Source organism: Atta colombica, unplaced genomic scaffold (assembly GCF_001594045.1).
Source record: "Atta colombica isolate Treedump-2 unplaced genomic scaffold, Acol1.0 scaffold238, whole genome shotgun sequence".
NCBI lineage: Eukaryota > Metazoa > Arthropoda > Insecta > Hymenoptera > Formicidae > Atta > Atta colombica.
In genome coordinates, this window is record NW_017259336.1 from 217,427 (window position 1) to 237,776 (window position 20,350).

General features: G+C 32.6%; 2 protein-coding genes across 3 annotated transcripts in view; one reads left to right on the plus strand and one right to left on the minus strand.

Annotated features, from left to right (window-relative positions):
• LOC108688730 (probable RNA methyltransferase CG11342) overlaps positions 1-17,775 on the minus strand; it is a 24,003-nt gene extending 6,228 nt beyond the window's left edge. Inside the window, exon 1 of the mRNA XM_018195089.1 lies at positions 17,720-17,775. The gene's annotated coding sequence lies outside the window, so the exon portion shown is untranslated. The remainder of the gene's footprint in view (positions 1-17,719) is intronic.
• Positions 17,776-17,953: 178 nt separating this feature from the next.
• Positions 17,954-20,350, plus strand: part of LOC108688774 (tribbles homolog 2) — a 28,435-nt gene continuing 26,038 nt past the window's right edge. The window contains exon 1 of one of the 2 annotated variants that reach the window (XM_018195172.1): positions 17,954-18,447. The gene's annotated coding sequence lies outside the window, so the exon portion shown is untranslated. Of the gene's footprint in view, positions 18,448-20,168; positions 20,197-20,350 lie in introns of those variants that run through there. The other variant, XM_018195174.1, reaches the window with a different exon arrangement.

Sequence of the window (20,350 nt, forward strand, 5' to 3'; positions counted from 1 at the left end):
TACCCCCCTCCACGGTGTTGGTATTCCACATGCCAAAAAATTACAAATCTCCACCCATGCCAATTACAGTTTGTCGATATTTAACATATTTTTTTACAAAGTGCACTTTTAGTAAGAAGAGAAAGGGTCAGAAAAAGGATAAAACATGGCGCCTGATCGAACGATGGGAATCGATCAATGGTACAGGGGAGGAGACAGCTGCAAGGACTTTTTGCTCTACAATCTTTCCTTTCTCGCATCAAAATCGTGCCAGGGCAATGTCTGTTTCTTCAGAGCAGGTAAAGCAAAATATATCCCGGAAGTCGGCCGTAAAGCAATCTGTTCCGCGTGCATCCGGCGCATTCATTCGGCCGCTTTTTCCAAGCCTATTCACAATAAATCCGCTTTTTCCGGATTTTCGTGTTCTACGTCGTACAATGTGTGACAAACAGATCGACGCCGAGAGATCTCATCGGAAGATTCGACGACAACGACCGTGCCCCATTTAAGCAACCTCGAGAAAAACCAAGGGTGATATGGTCTTATTTTGAAAAGTATTACCTCGAGAGAACCGACACGTGCGTCTTTCGATTCTCCACACATGAATTGAACGTGAAATTAGACCACAAGAACAACTTTATCCTGCATCCTTGCTCAGCAAAATACCTTTCTTTAATCTCCGACAATCGAAGCGGAAATACTGTCATTATCCACCACCGAAGAACATAAAATTGTTCAGATAAAAAGACATATTAAAATTCAAAACAAATAAAATTCATGAAATATGCAACATTCAGAAATTTTTTTATCAAAATTAATAGTGAGTGCAAGAAATATTACAAAAAAATGTTTATAAAAAATGCTTCACTTGTAGAAAATAAACATTAATTAGCAATTTTATACTATGAGTACATTTTGAGTCCCCTAATATAAACAAAAAAGTTTTGATCTTTAAAACTTTTCTCGACTGTACAAATATTTGTTGTACGTTCAAATAATCTAATTTTTTATTTTCATTTACTTTTAAAATAATATATTTTAATTATTGTACATACATCTTTTACGTAAAATAATTTTGATAATAAATATATGTCTATTCACCATTAATAAATGTTAATAAACCGCTAATTAATGTTTACTTTCTAAAATATAGAAAATAAGGTTTTCTTAAAAGATATCTCTTCTATACAAACACTTTTGGCACTCACTGTATATGTTATTCGAAATGTTATTAATTAACAGATTAAATTACAAAGGAGTAAAAATAAACGCTGCGTCTTTGCGGAGCTACTTATCTCTCGAATGCTGCATCGCACAAAGAGGCGTGAATTATCTATCTTCCTGTTTACGTTTCACCGAAAACATCAAGAGTAACGTTTATCGTTTTACGTAAGAAAATTTCACAACATTGATTAGTATCTAAATTACACTGAAATAAAAATTTTCCAAATGTAAATAATATTTTCTTGAAGAGTACTAATAATTAGTAAACATTTCTTTATTGCAAATAAATATTTATTCAACAAAGAAAGTAATACTTGAATCAAATATATATGTTTATATTTAATAAATATTTATTTGAAATAAAAAAATGTTTTTACTTAGTACTATTCAAGAAAATATTACTTAGATTTAGGAAACTTTTTTTCAGTGTATGACATTAAATATTTTGCTAAAACGCAACTCCTTTCAGATTCACTTCGATTTTTAAGACAATACATATTATTTTTGCTATTTCAACAATAAACCTTTTATGTATTGTAACAATTGTATTTTCAGTGCGTATTTTGAGACTTGTGACAAATGTTTCGACAAACAGAATTGAAATTCTGTCACAGAAAGAGAAATTGTAGTTTAATTGTAAAACAAATGTAAAATATTTGAACTGGAGCTAACACTAGTTACGATTTTCTAGAACCATTTAGACATCTCCCTGGAATTTGTTTGTGCGAACGTTGCAGCGTGCCGGAAGCGGATCGTATAGCGGATGACGCAATTTCCGGGACGCAACCTTAAGAATTCCAATTCATCGCGGTATCGTCAAAATCCGTTTGCTCAGCCGCTTCCTTTATTTTCGTTGCTCGCTGTCAGTCATCAATCCGTTGTTCACCGTTCTCACTTTTATCGGAGAACGTGTGAGAACAATTCTGCATGTTTCAGCGCTTATCTTTACCGCTGTAATTCGACGCAATTCTTCATCACCATACTGATAAAAGCGTCGTACACATTAATGGCGCAGTAGTTGACACTCTCACACTTGAGATTCAAGGTTTCTAAGTCATTATTTGTTCTCGATTATAACGGTTTTTCAAACAAATCTTTATGTTTGAAAATCGATATAAATTTAATTGCCTTAAAAATTATACGATCTGAAAATAAATTTTCTTGGATTATAAAAATAATTAAGTAGAACGCTCAAACTGATTACTTAGAATATCAAAATTTTTTATAGCAAGTAAGTTTTCTATACAAATATTTTGATGTAATAACATGATAAAAATTATTATCAGATCTGTAACTAAATTTTTAAATAATTCTTTCCGCAAATTAGAAGTTCTTAAAAAAAAAATTAAAGATTCTTAGAATATCTTATTAAAGATATTTCATTAAATAATTCAGAAATATTTTATGAAAAAATAAACAAAAAATTAAAAAACATTCTCAAAAGCTTAATGTGATGTGACTTTATTTGCGCAAATCGCATGTTTCTTTTATATATACTTTAAGGACTTCATTATCGAGATAAAAATGTTTAATAAAGCTTTTAGAGATAAACTGTAAAATTAAAGTGTTCTCACGCATTTTCTTTTATTACGTTCCTCCTTGTTAATGAAAAAAAGATAAGTTGCATTGTTTCGCAAAAAAAATATTTCTGGAATTAATTTTGCGATTGCGCTAATAGAATGTCGATCGATCCGCGGCGAATTATATCAACGAGATCTGATCGTTGGCCTTCGGTTGTTCTCGATAAATCTTCGAACGTATTACGTACATATGTTCGGCTTCGAGGGATTTAAACATTACAACTGGGTCATCCAAGCAAGGATAAGCGTCGCGACGAAGATTTATGATTATATACGCACTGTAGTCGAGAAAAACCTCGAACGATGTCAAGTTCGATTTTTCATACCTGCTGGTGTTCAATCAAAAACTTATTACGAGAAATATTCGCTGGAACCTTCAAAAATATAAATAAAATTGAAAAACTAAACTCTCGTTGTAGATTTCATTTTGCTTCTTCTTTTTTATTCTCTATTTAGCTGAAAATTATTATTGAGTAACCTGTATGGAGGATCTCAGAAATTAGGCACGTTTTATATTCTTATGTCGTATCACAATTTAATAGTATCTTTATTTATTATATTTAATATTATTATATGTTATATCTGTAATATCTAATATTATCGTGACGTTTCCGTTGAATCGATCATCGATCAAATAAAAATCGATCAGATAATCTTTCCGCGAGCAAAACTATTATTTCTCGTTACACCGGTATTAATTCTCAAACGTTTAAAGAAATCATGAATTATTATAATAATTGGCCAATTCGTGCGAATCAGACTTAAAGACAAATCACATCCACGATTCGCACCATAAGTAGAAAGACTCGAGGAATTTATGGAAATACGGTTGTCCATTTTTGCATTTTGTTGTTTACCACCTAGAATAATTTAAGCGTTTTACGTCAATGCATAAAAAAATTTCAAAAAAATCTCTATTTTTCTAAAGTCACATTTGTACAGATATTAATTTATATCGGTAAACATTCTTCTTCTTTTCTTCTATTTTTTCTAGAAAAAAATTGTTAATTTATATTATATGTTCGGAGTATATGAATGCGCAACTGTCGCGATAGTTCCTGAAGGACGCGATTGCGCCATTGCTCGAGTTGCGTTTCCGTTAGTACAATACAATGCGCGTGTGCGTTGCGTGCTCGCGTACAGCTGCGTTACATTAGCAGCTCTCGCTGCTTCGTCACACGTGTAGAAAATGACGCAAGTTTAGGCGTAAATGAGAGTAGCTTCTCACTTTGCCATGCAAATGATTTACACGATGTCGGAACCTGCGTTAGAAAAATGAAGAATTCTAGTAGTAACTTGTGACAAAAATTATGGATGCGGAAGATTCCAAATTAATTTATGTGAATATTTAATTATTTTCGCGGTCACTCTGGACTCTTGCATGTGTTTCGATCTCTCGCTTCAATTTGTTGTTATTTCCATTCAATGATTGGAAATGTGATGAAAGGAGAGAGAAACAAAGGAAAAGAGAAACAGACGCTTCTGTATTTTTATGAACGCTAGAGAAGCGTCTTATCAGATACTTCTCTTTCGTCAATACTTCTCTTTGTTGAACGAATCAATGCTGATTAATCATTAGCGGATCCAGAAATTTATTAAGTGCAAATTAGTATGAAAGAACTTTTTTAAGATCAAATAGAAATGTCAAATGAAAAGATAGAATAGTAAATTATTTAAATTATATAATTATATAATTTAAATTATATAATTCACAAAACATTTAATTTTTAATTATATTAACACAAAAAAAAACAATAATATAATAAAATTTATGTTTTTTATACTATAAGTTTTTTAAATTAAAAAATATTTTTGAATCATCAAAATTATAATTAAGTACATTTCAAAAATATTAAAAATATATACAGTTTTGTTATAAATATTTTTGAAAAAGAAAACTTAAGTCCCCATAGTCCCATCCGCCAATGTAATTAACGCTCATCAGGAGATGTACTTTCCTTCGTGAATCACGTACCACAGATCGATGTCTTTTTCATGGCTCTATGCTGACGTAATCGCGCCACGTATTATGCGTAACATTGATACGTGCGCATATTCACGTAAACCATGAATGTATCACAGTGTATGCCGATCTGCGCCAATCGACGCCCACACTTCTGCGTGGATCTTATCGTGCATACACACGCAACACAGATGGTACGTTTAATATCACAAAGAAATACGTCATACTCATTTCGGTACGTCATTCTATTTTTTAAATTGGAAATCACGGCGTCGCTGAGGTCATCGCGCTCTGCTGCATCACTCATTCTGTGAAATGTTGCAGTCATCGAGCTCTTGGTCTAAATTTCTCGCGCAACAAAATGAAATCGGACTAAATACGAATGTTTTAAAGGGAATGTGTCTCTGACATTTATTTCCATTAACGTAAATTAACTTTCTAATCTCGATTTAACCTCTTATTTTTTTAATTTTAAGCATTAAAAAAAATAAATAATAAATTAAACCGAGATTAATGATTATATTATGTATGCATTGGAGATGCATTTTTGGCCAATACTGTCAAATATAAAATAAAACCAATATTATCTATAAATTAAATATAAATGTATTGCCAATATTATACAGAGTATTTCGAAAGTTCTCAAATCAATATTTGCCAATAATTTACTGCTATAAATATTAATCTATATTAGTAGAAACGAACATTGGAAATGGGATTCTTGAAAAGTATCGTAAAATTAGGGAAATATTACAGTATACATATACTATCTTTTCAAGAATAGGGGACTTGATCGGTTTCGGTCTCTCAAATGACAGAAATCGTGAGATTATTTTGCATCAATAATAGAAAAAAAAAAAGAGAAAAAAATCTTGCTCCAATATTCATGCAATGGAAGGAAACATAGGACTTTCAATATTATCAAGTGTAGAAATGTAGAAATAAATTTTTGAGTGAAAAAAAATGACTTTATGCAACGCAGCGGAGCAAAACAAGACCTTTAGCACAAAATTATTACAAAATCATACACACAATTTATTTCCAAGAATGTCATAATATTCGCGTTATCTATGTACATACTTTGTTATGACGAAGTTTCGTATGGCATTACTCGATGTAATTTGCATTAATTACATTTAGTTAGTATTTTATCGTAAGCCAATCACTTGTTCCCATTTCAATCATAGAAAGAAAATGATTTCGCATGCATATTCGATAAATTCTCGCCTTTCACCGTTTCGATTTAAAGAATGCAGAGTTAAAGTCCATTAAACGCCTGGCGCTCGCACCCGCGCAATTAACCATTCACGAGTAATAAAAGCTCCACGCGAATTATCGCGAAACGTTTTTACATAATAAGTCGAGACTCGCGAATGTCAGACGTCAACCGGAAATAAAGTAAACTATGTTTATCTCCTCGTACATACCTTTATCTCTTATCCTGCTTAATTACCCACATTTTATACTATCGTGCAACGCCTTCTTTAAATTAATGTCTTCTTTAAATTAATTTCAGCATTAATATTAGCTACAAAGGTGTGACTTCCACGAAGATAAACGCTCAGATATTACAACCACAGAGAAAATGAATGAATTATCTTTTTATTAGCGTCCCGTTTTATTAACCGCATCCTGTCCTCTCTATTTATTCCTATTGTTTGCGCTTTGTATATCCTGTTCAGAATTAGTCAACGAGTATTTGTGTGAATGAGGAATAATAGTCTCTGCTGGTACTATGTATACGGGTCGCAGCAGGTCGCCACACGGTCAGGTAAGAAAACTTTTTCACGAGCAAGATCTGGAAAAGGATACGCGCATCCTGTGCGCGTTGAAATGCCTGCGTTTTCTCGTGTTATTTTCGCTAGACAGCTGTTATGGGGGCCGGACGTGAAAGAATGCTGTTAAGAAGAAAATACAACAAATTTTGTGTCATTTCGACTAAATCCTGCCACAGTCACACGGAAAACATACGAATAAGAATTCTAAAAAAGATAGAACATCTAGTGATAAACTCGTTATTAATAAACAATAACATATTTACGTAAGAAAAATTTAAACTTATTTCGTAAGAGGCGTAAAAATTTGTTTTACGTTTTTATTTTTAGATGTTTTTTTTAGTTATTTATTTTCTCATTTAAATTATGTAGTATATTATATATTATATTATATATCATATATTATATATCGTACATTGATTGGATTTAACAGTTTTTCCAATTAATTCGATAAAAAGTTCTAGCCTGCATTAATCGCAAAATATTTAATTAAATAATCTCAAATAATCGCTCGATCGTCATTGAAATTTACCGCATTTATCTACTTTTCACACATTATTCCGTAAACATAAAACGTTATTTTTAATTTTTCAGAACATATCGGACACGTCAAGCCAGTGTTCTCCTCCAAGCTCGTTTATCTTGCTTCTACAACATTTCCTTCCATTATGTCGTTTCCGTGCGCTCGGCGTAGGAGGATCCATAACATCCTCTCTCGCCGACGAACTTCCTCGAGATCGTCTCGATTCGCAGGACGAAGAACGGATGTTTCTAAGCTAATTTCTCTCTCTTTCTTTCTTTCTCTTTCTCTTTTTCATCTTGAAGCATCCGAGGCGTAAAATGAAACCGACGAACCGGTTCCAAGAATTTTTCGTCGGTTCTTCGTCCCGGACTTCAGACCGGTATCCCTGCAAAAGTGCAACGCGTAGGCAGACAGTCGGTTCTATGCGCCGCGCAAATTTGCATTTCGCAAATCGCATGCGACGCGCGTTCCACGCAAGGCTAGCTCGCTATTCGTCGCACAAGAACGCAAAGTCCGGCTCAATTGTATAAGGTGTACAAACGCAAAATGCCGAGTTGGCGTCGAGTTTAGATTTTTACATAAACTCACCAGATTTTATTACGCGAGTTGATATTCACATAACTCGAACGTGTCAGCGTATTATATCCACATGTGAACTTTTTATTAGTACATAAAGAACGTCGTTGAAAATTCTAATTTTTTAAACTGCTTTTGCCCTTTTTAGATACAATAATGATAATAGAATAAAATTATTAAAAAGAGATAAAATCTAAAATTTTCATGGATGTTTTTAACATGATTACAAATAATGAAGAACTCTTTATAGGAAAACATTGATATCTAAAAAAGTTTATTATCATAAGATTATTATCAATGTTGCACTTAGATGATTGAAAATTATCTAAATAAAAGTAAGAAAATTTTATGTGAACATATCTTAGATAAAATATGATTTGCCAAACACTTCTTTTATTTAAAATAAAGATAAATTAATCGTGCAGAAGATAATAATATTTGCAATTTTAATCAAGCAGATCTATCAGACCTAAATCAAGCATATTGGAAGAAATCTTAACGTACTCAGATGGAGGACAGGGCTTCTGTGAAGGTCGATTCGCTGTATCGACGTGTCCTTCGCAAGAAAAGTCGCGGGTATTACGGTGAATGAACGTTGCCTTCATTGTCGGATTTCGCAATCTCCACGTCGCCGCACTTCGATGGAGGCCGTAGCTCCCGAGATCTTGAGATCTTGACGATCATAATACATGTTTGTAACCTTTTATAGTATAAAGCGCGCGCATAAAAAGAGAGAGATCTACAAATCTGCTCTTCTATGTTTAATATTTTTTTTTTAATAAAAAAACTGTATTTAGTTTAATTTTTTTTGTTGAGAGTTTTTAAAACGTTACGCGTCAAATAGTACGGAAAATTTCGGGTTTTGTGTTCAAATAATTTTTTATAACAATTTATTTTTTATCATAATTTATTTTTTGCTTTAGGTAATCCTTTAATGAACTTTATTTGATTTTAATGACTCAATATTTACCAGAGATATGATTTTTTTTTTTTATACTGAGACATGCACATTCCACAGGATGAAAAAGTTAAAATCGAAAATGCAAATACAATATAATTTTTATAAGATATCTTGAAACAAGTAATTAAAAATTAACATTAAAAAATTTGCAACCGACTTTTAATATATCGTAGACTTTTGTTTTTCGACACAAAATATTAAATTAAATTTATTTCACGGCAGATGCTAATTAAAAATAAATTTTTAAGAATCATTTCTTGTAATCAATTTACACGCCATACCTTTTCACATATGAATTAACAGATCTCCGAAATTAACCGATGCGAAGTTCCGTATCTACAAAGAATGACTCTTCGGTTTCTTAACTGACAGGCTGAATAATGAGCGAAGATTTGGAGTCGCATCTTCCCGCATGCAAAAGATAGTAGACTTCTCTATCGAAGGAAGTAGCGCGTAATTTTGTGCCGGTAGGACGCGACTTCCGCGTTTGGGTTCCTGTTTGCGACGGCACAAGGAGTTCCATATCGAGGGCAGATAACAGTCCCTGGTCATATGCATGTGTCTACTTCGTGACAGTAATTCTCAACATGGTGATTCTCCGCGAAAACGCGTGATTCGCCAAAATACGGTTACAAGAAATCTTTGTCACTTAATTATTTCTCGTTAATGCACAATTTTTATTTTTTAAATCATGCAAATTTTAATTTTTAATTTTTAATTGCGAAAAAGAATAAAGAAATACACTATATAAATATGTCGATATTAGAGTTATATTTACACTATTAATTTCATAATATCAAATTATATATTTTAAATTATTTTTAATTCTTTTTATGTATAGAAATCGCTCTCTGCAATATACCTTTAATTTCACTAAAATAATAGAGTTAAATAATCTAATTCAAGAAATTAGATTATTATTTTAATATCTAACAATGTACATATGTTTACATACAATAGTACTTCATCTTCTCGAAACTATCATTTCGAAACAAATTAAATTAAAGATCAGATATAATCACATATCATATATCACATATAATCAAAGATCAGAAACAAAGAACTTTCAAGAATCTAATAAAAATGGTATTGATAAAAAAATATTCCATTTAGTTGTGTAATTTATTATCTAAAACTGTACTATTAATTTTCAAACGCCATAGTACTATGAGTACAATCTAATTCAGTTGCTTAACTTTTATAAAAATGAATATATTGTTGTAAAAAAAATTCTTCATCAAAATACCAGACATTAGGAAACATGATTAATATCAAACAAATGTATGTATTTTTATTAATAAAAAAAGTTATAAACAAAAAGCATTGAAAAAATATTAAAAAAAGAAAATCGTAGTATATTGGAAAAGAGTATGCTGTATTAAAGATGTTTAAATTGAAAAAAAATAAAAATATAATGCTGGAATTTAAGATTAGTTTTTTCTAGTAGTTAAAAACAATAATAAAAGTAACTACCAGAAAATGTTCAGAAATTTATATGAGATCAATTCCAAATAAAAAACAATAAATGAAAATGAATGAGAAAAAATTGGGTAATATTAAATATAAATCTTTCTTTTTCTCTTCCCCCACTTCTCTCAATATATTTACAACATAATATCTTGAAAAATATTAACAAAAAAAGTAACTTTTTCTTTGCGTTTAATTGGAGAAAAAATATAGTATTTTAGATTTCCTATAAATAAATATCAAATTAATATTCATAAAAGACTAGCACGAATAAAATGATGTAATAAAAGAGTACATTACATGTACTCTCATATCATTAAATATCGATCGATCATTCGATAAAAAAAGAGGATTGCTTTACTGATATAATTCTATGGTTTCGAAGAAGTAGCTAAACTAATCATCGGCCGGTTAAGCTGGACACAAGAAGCGATGAGTAATAATAATTTGTGATTATCGACATCCGGTTTCTTGACGAAACGATAATTTCGCGAGCGGCAACATAAAATGGGACAATTTTCCACGATTGCATTCCTCCGACTGTTTATTGCACATCATGGAATCACTGGACTGTGCCATAATGGAAAGTTACATTAAATCGTGCAATATATTATGAAGACAGCGTGACGGTGCATGCGCGATTCACAAAAGGTAGTGCTTGCACGCTTGCACAGAAAAGCTTCGATCACTGCAACTGATCATCTCTTCGATTAAACGACAAGATTACAAAGTTTCGCATGCGTATCTTGAAGTGACAGCGTGTAAGGTGAAATGGAACATTCGATTTATCATCGAGTAAGTAGGTCAATATATAATCATTCTTAACAATATAAATTAATTCTTATTAGTGAATATATAATTTGTGCAAATATAATTGTTATTGAGAAGTTACAAAAAGGTGCAAATATATAATAATCTTATCATGAAAAAATATCAAATTACCAAATTATGTCCAATGTATATTTAGAAACGTTTGCAAAAAAAATTCTTCATCAAAATACCAGACATTAGGAAACATAATTAATATCAAACAAATGTATGTATTTTTATTAATAAAAAAAGTTATAAACAAAAAGCATTGAAAAAATATTAAAAAAAGAAAATCGTAGTATATTGGAAAAGAGTATGCTGTATTAAAGATGTTTAAATTGAAAAAAAATAAAAATATAATGCTGGAGTTTAAGATTAGTTTTTTCTAGTTAAAAACAATAATAAAAGTAACTACCAGAAAATATGTTTCAAAAATGCAAAATTATTATTGTCTTATTCGTTACATTTACATATATCATGTGTGCTATTTATTACACATTGCGTCGAAACAATTGAGTCTATTGCGTAATCTCCTTTCGTTTCTAAAGTAAATGAAATCATTTTTCTTACAAATGCATCAATAAATAAATTCTCGATGAATCTCGTAATATCTCGTAATCAACAGCAAACTTTTTCATTTACATTAATAATATGACATTTGCATCATCGACACTGTCACATGCTTATATATTTACATCTTGTTTATTATGAGATGATGTAATTTAATAAGAATAGTGTCCTGTGTCGTTTCCTTTCCAATAAACTTAATCTGTTGAAAAAATTAAAATGGAGAAAAATTTGTAAAGGATAAATTCTAAAATAATGAAAAAATGATAAAATGTGAAAATATAAGATACTATTACTTATATATTTCATTCATTGTGTTATTTTAAAAAGTCAGTAAAAATTTTCAATCAAATGACATATCTCTTCTACTATTTTGTCAAATCAGTTTTGTTCAAACGATCGGAATAATCTCTTTGAAAATGAATATAATATTTCGACACGTATACATTTCTCGTTTTATTTTTAATCATTTTTTTATTCAAATTCACGAATATTTTTATTATATACAACGAAAAGAATTGTGTGTGAGCACCTAATAAATCTCAAGATTTTAATTTTTAAAAAGTCTGGCAGAAAATAATATTGCTGAAATATATTTGCCAAAATGCTAAATTATTTAACTAATTTGGAAAAGTTAATTTTTTTCTCACCGAAAATATATCGCGTAAATAAAATAGGAAGGAACGCATTCTCTCCTTGAAAATTATGCTTTTTTGCGAGTCTTGTTTAAAAAATTATTAAACTTATGTCTCAATGAATCCGTCACTTGGAGGAATTGAAAATATTGAATTGATTAGAAAAAAATGTTCACAACACGTACGAGATAGGCGGAGGGATCTTCGTATTCCCTCACCAATCTCCTCCATTGTTTTCTAATCAGTGAACAGAATTCCGCATATTTCTCGATGACTAACTTATACGTAGTCATGACGCGTAAATAATCACTGATCGTTCGAGAATCAAGGTATTGTATGCATGATAGCGATGACATCCGTCAGCTTATCACTTAGTCATTATCGAAATTTTTTAGCGGCACGTGGACGACGCAACTATTTGCATAACTTAAGCAAAAGTGTAATATTGTGTTTCAAAACTAGATTCTTTGATGTCGAGAGAAAAAATGAAGCAAGAATATTAATATTAATGCTTAAAATCAATTCATTATAAAATAATTCTTATTATTTATGGATTTTCGACATGTACGAACACAATTTGACGTACAAAGAAAGTTGACAAAGGAATGAATCATCTGAAGTTAAATCTTATATGTTCGCATGCCCAAGACAATCGCCAATTGAGAATCTATATTAAGTAGGCGAAACTGTGGTGCACCGGAAATCGATCTAGACACGCAAAAACAGTTAATAATTATTATCTCGCTATATCTATTAATCAATTAGTCCGTTATATAATTAATATCATTCTAAACAGAATTTGAACTTAAAATTTATTCTAAAAGCATTGTTCCTTAATTAACTTCGTTAGCTGATAATTTTCTATTATTAAGAAGTGTTACGGAGTGACGATTAAAATCTTATTAAAGAAGAAGAAAATATCTCGCAAATTCAAAACATTTTCGAAAAGTACATTTTCTGTACTGCGCAATTAATTCGCAAACTCGCGAAATATGCAGAAATAGATTCACAGATACATGAACATTACATAATTATTTACCAAGAACAAATTTTATTGCCAAATAAATTTTGCCCGATAGTACAGACCGCTAATCAATGAACCTTCAACGACGCAACTGAAGTCAGTCGCGTGTCAATTTCATGATGAAATATCCGCATAAATGACAACGAGTGGAAAGATCGTGGAATATTTAAATATCTTATTAAAAATGCTGGTACCATGCGCATGGTAAAGGATACTGTGGTGTCGTCATTCCTCCTGGAGATAAAACAGAACCAGTTCTGTGAATTGTTATTCGATGATAATTTCGGCTCTGTTTTGAATACGAGAGAAAGATAATCGTTATTTACATGTAGATTTAAGAAGAATTTTATCATTTATTTGGAGAAAACAAAAGAAATTCCTGAAATCCCTTGATATTTATTTTATTGTATCTACATCATTATTTACTTTTTGTCACTTTAAATCGAATTCTTTAAATTTGAATCATCTATCTATTGATTATCTATTTCAGATTTAAAGAGAACTTTACAATAAAGGAGTATATAGTCACAGCTAACATGTTTTTATACAAATATTATGTGTTAACATATTCGAAATATATTACTTTATCTCTAAAAAAACATCTTTAGCTGTGATTATATATTTCTTTATTATATATTTATATTTTTAAGCCACCTTCAAAAAGTTTAAATTAAAGAGAAATGACTACAATTACAAATTAATAGTGTCTTAATCTCAAATCCAAATTAATCTCAAGAAGTCTACGATTTATTCATTTGATCTTGATTTTGAAAGTCATAATCAATAATCGATTGGTAATCGATAATTGTCACGTGTTTGATAAAAGAATGAAGCTCTGCGCACAATAAAAGAAATATTACAAACACGAATAAATGTTAAACATTAGAAAAATAAAAAAATAGCACTAAATAATTAAACGTAACACACAACAGATTCACAAAATATAAGACATATTTATATTTATCACGTTAAGACCTAACGTATGCAATTTTTATGCTTTGTAAAGTTGGCAGAAAACTGAAATATTGTATAAGCAATCAATTTAGTGTATAATCGTATAATCGTATACTGTGATTGCATATAACGAAATATCTTCCATTCTCATCTTCCTCCTTTAGAGAATTGCAAGAAATAAATGTGAAGACATTCCTCTTGGCGACATAACTGAGGACGAAAGTAAAAATGTCTCGAGATAAATTTTCCTCAAGTGGATCTGGATAAGAGCGGAAATATCTCGATTGGACGAGGTTGCTATATTCTTCAAGCGTTTTCAAACTATTCATGCACTTTTGTTAATCGTACCGTTATTATTATTGCAAAAACAAATATTGCGATAATGTCGATGGTGTCCGGCGTTGTCGAAACGCGACGGCAATAACGGCGGCGATAACGCGCGCGCGAATCACGCGGACTTTCCGGATCCCGTCCCTCTCGTAAAACGTCGTATTGCGACAAGCCACGCGGCGCGTATAATTTACGGAGCATTATCGATCGCGCCGTGATCCTCTTTCTTCGTGCTTTATCGCGCTTGCTCCGCGTTCGCGCGCGTCCAGCTGATCTTCGCTGTGCCGGCGGCACCCATGTATGCAGAATGGTGTGCGAGATGAAAAAAAAAGGTGGCCCTGGATTGACCAATATCCGGCGGCGGCCGGAACGCGGGGGATACGTTTGGAAACGAAGGCCTGCCCTGACTCGAACATGATCCAAGCGCCACGCAATCGTGGCCTTATCTGTCTCCGTTTCTCCCCCCCTCCCTCTCTCTCTCTCTCTCTCTTACACATTAGTAAAATTATAGCATGCTTGAAATTCTAAATTGTCTATGTGCACCTGAATTTTTATTTTTTTTCTACATAAATTTTTCTTTTTCAATATTGTTTTGTATAAAAAACAATATTTCCTTCTATTATTACATGATTAGCTTTGTACTGATATTTTTGCGCTTGAGGAGACTTGTCCCAGAGCGCTTAATAAATGATGCTTCTCTCTCTCTCTCTCTCTCTCTCTCTCTCTCTCTCTCTTTCTCTCTCTCTGTCTATCTCTTTCTTCCTCCTTCTTTTATTTCGAAATATAAGAGAGTACGGCTATATACATGTCGGCGATACCTAGAGTCGATTTGCGTGTACACTTTGAAATGTGTGTGTATGGAATATATATTATAGAATATACACAAATCGACAATTTAGCACGTACATAGACACATTTTAAAGCTAATTGTCAATTTTAGAAAATGAATTTGATTATCCTAAAGTTTTTAAAATTTAAACCGTGTTGTAATGTCCGTGTTGCAATTATTTTAATCATGTTTTATATAATACTTCTCCGGCAAACATTCGTACATAATTAATATGAAAATGTATTTTGTAATTTTACATTGTCTCTTTTTTCGTTTATAATTCATTTTGCAGAATACTTTTGTTATGTTGAATATAAAGAATACATAAAATAACACGTTGCTTTATGAAAAACGGTTAACTCGTATTTGGAATCTTAAATATAAACCCACAAATTTTATGCTCCTGAAATGATTTTTTTAAATAATCTTTCAGTAATGGTTTGTAAATCATTTTCCAACATTTCTCTGATGTCATATTCTCCTGTTAATACATTTTTAAAGTCTCATTGCGAAAGAAACCATATAGAATTACGTAAACATCAAGTGCAAAAATTACTTTATAAAAAAATACATGCATTTCCGCTGTAAATCATGCGATTTTTACACTTGTCGTTCGTATGATTTTATATACTTTTTTTCCTACAGTGTGGGAGACCCGTCACGGTCATACGTGGGTGAAATTGCATGCCCTTATACGCGCAATTGTTTAAAGCGTGCCTCCCGCGCGCAACGAGAAACGTTAAGGTAGGTCAAGGGCGTATTGCACCGAACGAGTCTCTCGCGAGATCTCACTTGTTTGGAGGATGCATAAATTTTTAAGATCTTCTCTCAATTTTATCATCTTTCCACATTAAAAAATCCCGGTGCATATAGATATTCAAAATAAATCGGATCCATCTAAATCATGATAATTATTTACTCTCAAATATTTAATTAAGATATCAAATAATTAATTAAGATAAATAATAATAATAAATAATTAATAAATGATTGAGATAACTTTAATGTTTGAAAGTAAATTCCTAAGGAATTTCTTTTTTATGATTAATAATCATTTTAAAACTGATTGAGAAAAATATTATTTATTTTCTTTGTTATTTTTAATTAATTTTTTATTATATTTACATGCAATAAGGCCCAATGTCAGAATTACAAAATTTTTTTTCATTCATTTACAAATATTCTATATAAACAATATATTTTATTTTTGTGAGTGAATGAAATAAAGATTTGATTCTCAGTTTTTATTTCAATCCTCATAAATATCCTCATAAATAGAATTAAAAAATAAAATAAAATAAAATAAATTATGGTGGATCATATTCAGCTCAGGTACCTTATACGTTAAAACAATTGATAAGATTGATATGACTGCGTGTCGCGATTCGAAGAGTCCACGTATAGTATTTACACATGTCGAAGGGGACAGCCAGTAGCGTCTCTCGCAACCGGATGCCTCTGATCATACTTTATCCTTTTCGCGTAGATCGGCGTGTTTGCTTCCTCTGTAGAAAGATACAGATAAGATACGCGTATCTCTTACGTATCTCGATATTATTATTAGGCATCTGTCGCTTCTGCGAATATTGGCTTTTCCAATTTCAGCCAGCCGTTCTTACGACAACGATCAGCCGCGTGCGCAATCGTAACACGTGTGTGGCAGCAACGCGTGATGTAACACTGTTCCCGTTTCCGGCGATTCAAGACACACTTCTGCCATCATCTCATTGACTTCCGAAAAGGTGACAAGACGACTTTGGAATGGGAATATTGTTATGTAGGTATTCCATACGTGTGTTACTTTTATTAACTCAATAATTTATAAACACATCTTAAGATCAGGAGATCGATTCCGTATTTTTAAACAAGAGAAGAAAATTACAAAAGTAAGCAAATTTACTAGGTGTTGACCAATGAAATTATCAATATTCTAGTAAATTCGCTCACTTTTTTAATTTTCACCTCATTTTAAGATACAGAATCGATTCCCTGCCGGATTAAATTGATTGTAAACGCACAGGTTACTATTAGTAATTCTAGCAAGTATTAAATACCTTCAATTGCTTCAATTTAAAAAAAAATAAAAAACAGAAAATCGCCTTATAGTAGAACTGTTCGCGTTGCTTACACTTTTGGCACTCGACATCTTCGCTTTCTCTCTTTTCAAGGCAAAATATGTATCTATCTCATTTTAAATGCAAAAATATTTGAGGATTTCATGCAATGCGAACAGACCTATTGGTGCATTAAAATATTAAAAATGTATCTTACACAAATTTATTACAAACATTATTGTTAGCACATTAATTGTCTAATGTGTTGAATGAGTGACTTCTAAATAAAATCAATAACGCATGAATTAAATGTTCTCAATCGCTTCAATTTAAAACAAATTTGAAAAGGAAAACCTTGGTGGGTGCAGTAAAACGTTTCATACGCACTGTGCTTGCATTCAGATATCTAATATCATTCAATCGAATTAGAAGAAAGAATCGCGATATCGATATATCCGGTGTACGTACCGTTCGATACAATTGATACCGGGTGAAGTAAAATCGAACAAACACAAACGGTTGCAGAAAAGACAGGATCCACGCGCGGCCTCGCCGGAACTGCCGGGACGACCGATGTTAGCCGAAGGCGCACGTTCGCGTCCCTCCGTCCAGCTACGGCGCGGCCGAAGATTGCCGAAGTGCCGCTGCGCTCCCGGACGGTTACGTTCGCGTTCGCTCGTCCACCAGCTCGCAGTTGTCAGCTGTACAATGGCGACGTTAGTTTGTGTTCGCTTTTTCTGCTGCCGCCGTCGTTTCTGAGCGGTGGGTCGGCCCAAACGTTGGACCGTCCGTTGCGCGGATACCACGAGTCTCTCTCGCGCACGCTCTCTCTCTTTCTCTCTCTCTCTCTCTCTCTCTCTCTCTCTCTCTCTCTCTCGCTCTCTCTCTCTCTCTTAAATCTCGTCCCCGAGAGCTCATCGCGGAGACAAGTATCAACGGCCGCATTTCGGAAACGAAAGCAGCGAACCGACGTGTCACGTCTCCGTTGACGTGACGCAGCAGCCGACGAGAAGTGAGCCAAGAAGAAAAGGAGAAAGAGAAAGAAGAAGAAGAAGAAGGCTCCGAGGACGATCGTAGCGATTAAGCTCGATCGCGGTGTCACTCACGGACGTTCAATCGTCTTAACCAACCTACCTACCCCACCGATTCAGGAACGACGCATGGCGACAATTACGAAGGAAAATAAAAACACGAAGGTAAAGTTCTGTCTCCGTACATCGATAAGGGGAGGGAAAAAAAAAAGAAATACCCGAAAAGGAGTCGAATGTGTGCAACCTACTCCCTGACTCGCAGGAAACGCGCTATCGACCGTGGAATACTACCGGGGGAGGATGCCTTCGCGTTTCGCGGGGTGGAAAACGACGACGAACAGCGCGACACCCTTCTCTCTCCCCCAAGTGCTTGTGTGTACGTCGTCGTTGTCTGGCCGCGCGTGTACACGATCTCGCGCGACTCCAGTGCAAAGTGCAGTGCTGCTTATTGCATCGACATTATTATCGCGAACGTCTGTTTCGTCGTTTCCGGCGTATCTGCCGGTCGCGATAATTGATCCGAGCCTTATTTTCGAAAAATATCGTATATACGAAAATATTGGGGAAATCTGTAATATTACATGACGTACTCTCTAAATTCTTTGGAGTAGAATCTCACTTTAAAGAATGAACATTAAGCCGAAAAAGAGCTTGAAGCTCAAGCCTTTAAAGTGAGTCTAATCACAGAGTCTATTATTTTCCTCACAACTGTGATTAATTAATTCCTTAGGCTTTTAGGTTTAGTCGCTTTACGCCTTCAAATCTCATTGTACACTGAGAAAAAAATATAGTTAATTTTAATAAATATTTAGTTCAATACTGCCAACTAAATATTTACTTACAGTAAGTAGATATTTGTTCAATAAAAAATGATTCAATAAAAAAAAAAATGATTGTTAAATCAAATTAACATTTCTTGTATCAAATAAATATCTTTATATTTAATAAATATTTAGTATTCAACTAAATATTTATTAAAATTGACTATATTTTTTTTCAGTGTAGACGCCACTTTAAAGACTGAAAATTGAGTCTCTTCTTTTTCAAAACCGGCTCAATTTTCAGTCTTTACAATGGTATCTACAATGAGATTTTAAGGCGTAAAACAATTAAGCCTGAAATTCTAAGGAATTCTAAGGAATAATTAATCACAGTTGTGAGGAAAATAATAGATTCTATGATTGATTAATTCCTTACGGCTTAAGCTTCAAATTTACGCCGTAAAGTCTCATTGTAGGCGCCATTGAAGAGATTTTATTCTTTAAAGTGAGATTAAGTAAAAAAGTTTAAGAAAGTATGCTGTAATATTTTCGTACATTTTGCTTACGGCTCGTTAAATTTTTTTTCCGCGTGAAATAGCAGTTATGAGTGCGATTCTACGTTTCCATCGTCGCGCTACTTTCGCGTCCATGGCATCGAAAGCCAATTAAATGACGGAACTGCAATAGTCCCAGTTCTCGGGAAAGTATTCATCAGACGAATAAGCGAACAACAGTAATTTACAATAATCATTGTTTGATTAACTCATACAGCACAAATCATTCCAATGATATTCCAATAACATTGCAAACGTTGCAGCAATGTTGCTGCAAGTTTCCGTGACGTATTGGAAGTAAAGTTAATATTACACATTATTGTGACTTCTTATCGTTGACGTTATAAATTAATCAAAGTTGGATAATTATGCTGATTAATATCGCAATTCAATATGCATCGCTAATTTTATGAATTTAAATTGTACTTTAGAATATTTCCGGGATTTTCAGAAAGTCAATCGTTGGTCGATCAAAAAGTTAAAGTCATGCTCTCGTTGAATAATAATTCCACAAATATGAATCGCAATCATTTCCTGATAAGACTCGGAAGTATGATGTCATTAGAAAAACCAAGAATTCGTATCAATTCGAATGTGCTGTTAAGTACACGTTTGTGAAATTACACTTATTAAGTATATTAGAATAAGAATTATCTCTTGAAACTTTTATCAAGTTTCTCACTTGAAAGATTCTCGAGTCTTCAGTCGAGATCCTTTGGCTTTCGTTTAGGAAATATTTGAGTTTGCAACCTT